Consider the following 5,806-nt stretch of genomic DNA (forward strand, 5'->3'; position numbering starts at 1 on the left):
TCGGAGTCCCGGATGAGATCACGGACGTCACGAGGTTTTCTGGAATGGTCCGGAAACGAAGATTGATATATAGGATGACCTCATTTGATTACCGGAAGGTTTTCGGAGTTACCGGGAATGTACCGGGAATGACGAATGGGTTCCGGGAGTTCACCGGAGGGGGCAACCCACCCCGGGGAAGCCCATAGGCTTTGGGGAGACACACCAGCCCTTAGTGGGCTGGTGGGACAGCCCCAAGGGGGCCTATGCGCCAAGAGAAGGAAATCAAAGGAAAAAAAGGGAGGAAGTGGGAAGGGAAGGGGACTCCTCCCACCAAACCAAGTCCAACTCGGTTTGGGGGGGGGGGGGGAGTCCTCCCCCCCTTGGCTCGGCCGACCCCTTGAGGGTCCCTTGGACCCCAAGGCAAGGTCCCCCTCCCTACTCCTATATATATGGGGCTTTTAGGGCAGATTTAAGACGACTTTCTCACGGCTGCCCGACCACATACCTCCATAGTTTTTCCTCTAGATCGCGTTTCTGCGGAGCTCGGGCGGAGCCCTGCTGAGACGAGATCATCACCAACCTCCGGAGCGCCGTCACGCTGCCGGAGAACTCTTCTACCTCTCCGTCTCTCTTGCTGGATCAAGAAGGCCGAGATCATCGTCGAGCTGTATGTGTGCTGAACGCGGAGGTGCCGTCCGTTCGGTACTAGATCGTGGGACTGATCGCGGGATTGTTCGCGGGGCGGATCGAGGGACGTGAGGACGTTCCACTACATCAACCGCGTTCTCTAACGCTTCTGCTGTACGATCTACAAGGGTACGTAGATCACTCATCCCCTCTCGTAGATGGACATCACCATGATAGGTCTTCGTGCGCGTAGGAAAATTTTTGTTTCCCATGCGACGTTCCCCAACAGTGGCATCATGAGCTAGGTTCATGCGTAGATGTCTTCTCGAGTAGAACACAAAAGTTTTTGTGGGCGGTGATGTGCGTTTTGCTGCCCTCCTTAGTCTTTTCTTGATTCCGCGGTATTGTTGGATTGAAGCGGCTTGGACCGACATTACTCGTACGCTTACGAGAGACTGGTTTCATCGTTACGAGTAACCCCCTTTGCTCAAAGATGACTGGCAAGTGACGGTTTCTCCAACTTTAGTTGAATCGGATTTGACCGAGGAGGTCCTTGGATGAGGTTAAATAGCAACTCATATATCTCCGTTGTGGTGTTTGCGTAAGTAAGATGCGATCCTACTAGATACCCTTGGTCACCACGTAAAACATGCAACAACAAAATTAGAGGACGTCTAACTTGTTTTTGCAGGGTATGATTGTGATGTGATATGGCCAACGATGTGATGTGATATATTGGATGTATGAGATGATCATGTTGTAATAGAAATATCGACTTGCACGTCGATGGTACGGCAACCGGCAGGAGCCATAGGGTTGTCTTTATACTAACATATGTGCTTGCAGATGCGTTTACTATTTTGCTAGGATGTAGCTTTAGTAGTGATAGCATAAGTAGCACGACAACCACGATGGCAACACGTTGATGGATGATCATGGTGTGGCGCCGGTGACAAGAAGATCGTGCCGGTGCTTTGGTGATGGAGATCAAGAAGCACGTAATGATGGCCATATCATGTCACTTATGAATTGCATGTGATGTTAATCCTTTTATGCACCTTATTTTGCTTAGAACGACGGTAGCATTATGAGGTGATCTCTCACTAAAATTTCAAGACGAAATTGTGTTCTCCCCGACTGTGCACCGTTGCTACAGTTCGTCGTTTCGAGACACCACGTGATGATCGGGTGTGATAGACTCAACGTTCACATACAACGGGTGCAAAACAGTTGCGCACGCGGAACTCTCGGGTTAAGCTTGACGAGCCTAGCATGTGCAGACATGGCCTCGGAACACATGAGACCGAAAGGTCGATCATGAATCATATAGTTGATATGATTAGCATAGGGATGCTTACCACTGAAACTATACTCAACTCACGTGATGATCGGACTTGGGATAGTGTAAGTGGATCATGAACCACTCAAATGACTAGAGAGATGTACTTTTTGAGTGGGAGTTTAGCATATAATTTGATTAAGTTGAACTCTAATTTTCTTGAACATAGTCTAAGTCCACTTTGAATATATTTGTGTTGTAGATCATGGCTCACGCAAGTGTCATCCTGAATTTTAATACGTTCCTAGAGAAAGCTAAGTTGAAAGATGATGGAAGCAACTTTGTAGACTGGGCTCGTAATCTTAAGCTAATCTTACAAGCTGGAAAGAAGGATTATGTCCTTAATGCTGCGCTAGGAGATGAACCACCCACTACGGCTGATCAGGATGTTAAGAACGCTTGGTTAGCACGTAAGGAGGACTACTCAATAGTTCAATGTGCAGTCTTGTATGGCTTGGAACCGGGACTTCATCGTCGCTTTGAGCGTCATGGAGCATTTGAGATGTTCCAGGAGTCGAAGTTTATCTTTCAGAAGAACGCCCGGATCGAGAGGTATGAGACCTCCGATAAATTCTATGCTTGCAAGATGGAGGAAAACTCGTCTGTCAGTGAACATGTGCTCAAAATGTCTGGGTACTCAAACCGTCTAGCTGAACTGGGGATTGAACTCCCGCAAGAAGCTATCACTGACAGAATCCTTCAATCACTGTCGCCAAGCTATAAAGGCTTTGTGTTGAACTACAACATGCAAGGGATGAACAAGTCTCCCGGCGAGTTGTTTGCGATGCTGAAAGTCGCAGAGTCTGAACTCCGTAAAGAGCATCAAGTGTTGATGGTGAGCAAGACCACTAGTTTCAAGAGAAACGGCAAAGGCAAGAAGGGCAATTCGAAGAAGAGCGGCAAGCCTGTTGCCAATCCGCCGAAGAAACCCAAAGCTGGACCTAAGCCTGAAACAGAGTGCTTCTATTGCAAGGGTATGGGTCACTGGAAGCGCAATTGCCCCAAGTATCTGGCTGATAAGAAGGCGGGCAAAGAAAAATCAGGTATATTTGATATACATGTTATTGATGTGTACTTAACCGGCTCTCGTAGTAGTGCCTGGGTATTTGATACCGGTTCTGTTGCTCACATTTGCAACTCGAAGCAGGAGCTGCGGAATAGACGAAGGCTGGCGAAAGACGAAGTGACGATGCGCATAGGAAACGGTTCCAAGGTTGATGCAATCGCCGTCGGCACAGTGTCACTTCAACTACCATCGGGATTAGTGATGAACTTGAATCAGTTATTTAGTGCCTGCGTTGAGCATGAACATTATATCTGGATCTTGTTTATTGCGAGACGGTTACTCTTTTAAGTCTGAGAATAATGGTTGTTCTATTTCTATGAGTAACATCTTTTATGGTCATGCACCGAATGTGAGAGGATTGTTCATATTGAATCTTGATAGCGATACGCATATACATAACATTGAGACCAAAAAAGTTAGAGTAAACAATGATAGCGCCATATTTTTGTGGCACTGCCGCTTGGGTCATATTGGTGTAAAGCGCATGAAGAAACTCCATGCTAATGGACTTTTGGAGTCACTTGATTTTGATTCACTTGACACGTGCGAACCATGCCTCATGGGCAAGATGACTAAGACTCCGTTCTCCGGAACAATGGAGCGTGCAAGTGACTTGTTGGAAATCATACATACCGATGTGTGTGGTCCAATGAGCGTGGAGGCACGCGGCGGATATCGTTATTTTCTCACCTTCACTGATGATTTAAGTAGATATGGTTATGTCTACTTGATGAAGCACAAGTCTGAAACATTTGAAAAGTTCAAGCAATTTCAGAGTGAAGTGGAAAATCATCGTAACAAGAAGATCAAGTTCCTACGGTCTGATCGTGGGGGTGAATATCTGAGTTTCGAGTTTGGTACTCACTTAAGACAATGTGGAATTGTTTCGCAGTTAACACCGCCTGGAACACCACAGCGTAATGGTGTGTCCGAACGTCGTAATTATACTTTGTTAGAGATGGTGCGATCTATGATGTCTCTTACTGATTTGCCGTTATCATTTTGGGGTTATGCATTAGAAACAGCTGCATTCACTTTAAATAGGGCACCATCGAAATCCGTTGAGAGGACACCATACGAAGTGTGGTATGGCAAAAGGCCAAAGTTGTCGTTTCTTAAAGTTTGGGGATGTGACGCTTATGTCAAAAAGCTTCAGCCTGAAAAGCTGGAACCCAAAGCGGAAAAGTGCGTCTTCATAGGTTACCCAAAAGAGACAGTTGGGTACACCTTCTATCTCAAATCCGAGGGCAAAGTGTTTGTTGCTAAGAACGGAACTTTTCTCGAGAAGGAGTTTCTCTCGAGAGAATTGAGTGGGAGGAAGATAGAACTTGACGAGGTTGTCGAACCTCTCATCCCTCTGGATGGTGGCGCAGGGCAAGGGGAAACCTCTGTCGTTGCGATGCCGGTTGAGGAGGAAGTTAATGATGATGATCATGAAACTCCAGTTCAAGTTTCTGTTGAACCACGCAGGTCGACGAGATCACGCGCTGCTCCAGAGTGGTACGGTAATCCCGTCTTATCAATCATGTTGTTAGACAACAATGAACCTGCAAATTATGAAGAAGCAATGGTGGGCCCAGATTCCAACAAATGGCTAGAAGCCATGAAATCCGAGATAGGATCCATGTATGAGAACAAAGTGTGGACTTTGGAGACACTACCTGAGGGCCGCAAGGCTATTCAGAACAAATGGATCTTTAAGAAGAAGACGGACGCTGACGGTAATGTGACCGTTTATAAAGCTCGACTTGTGGCAAAGGGTTTTTCACAAGTTCCAAGAGTTGACTACGATGAGACCTTCTCACCCGTAGCGATGCTTAAGTCCGTCAGAATCATGTTAGCAATAGCTGCATTTTTCGATTATGAAATCTAGCAGATGGATGTCAAAACGGCGTTCCTTAATGGTTTCCATAAGGAAGAGTTGTATATGATGCAACCCGAAGGTTTTGTCGATCCTAAAAATGCTGACAAGGTGTGCAAGCTCCAGCGATCCATTTATGGACTGGTGCAAGCATCTCGGAGTTGGAACAAACGCTTTGATGAGGTGATCAAAGCATTTGGGTTTATACAAGTGGTTGGAGAATCTTGTATTTACAAGAAAGTGAGTGGGAGCTCTGTGGCGTTTCTAATATTATATGTGGATGACATATTACTGATTGGAAACAACGTAGAGCTTTTGGAGAGCATAAAAGGTTACTTGAATAAAAGTTTCTCTATGAAGGACCTAGGAGAATCTGCTTACATTCTAGGCATTAAGATCTATAGGGATAGATCAAAGCGCCTGATAGGACTTTCACAAAGCACATACCTTGATAAAGTTTTGAAGAGGTTCAAAATGGAACAGTCCAAGAAAGGGTTCTTGCCGGTGTTACAAGGTACGAGATTGAGTAAGACTCAGTGCCCAGCAACTGATGAAGATAGAGAGCATATGCGCTCCGTCCCCTATGCTTCAGCCATAGGTTCTATCATGTATGCGATGTTGTGCACTAGACCGGATGTTAGCCTGGCCATAAGTATGGCAGGTAGGTTCCAGAGTAATCCAGGAGTGGATCACTGGACAGCGGTCAAGAATATCCTAAAGTACCTGAAAAGGACTAAGGAGATGTTTCTCGTGTATGGAGGTGACGAAGAGCTCGCCGTAATACGTAGATGCAAGCTTTGACACAGATCCGGACGACTGTAAGTCGCAAACCGGATACGTATTTATTCTTAATGGGGGTGCAGTAAGCTGGTGCAGTTCCAAGCAAAGCGTCGTAGCAGATTCTACATGTGAAGCAGAGTACATGGCTGCC

The sequence above is a fragment of the Hordeum vulgare genome, chromosome 4H, assembly GCF_904849725.1.
Source record: "Hordeum vulgare subsp. vulgare chromosome 4H, MorexV3_pseudomolecules_assembly, whole genome shotgun sequence".
NCBI lineage: Eukaryota > Viridiplantae > Streptophyta > Magnoliopsida > Poales > Poaceae > Hordeum > Hordeum vulgare.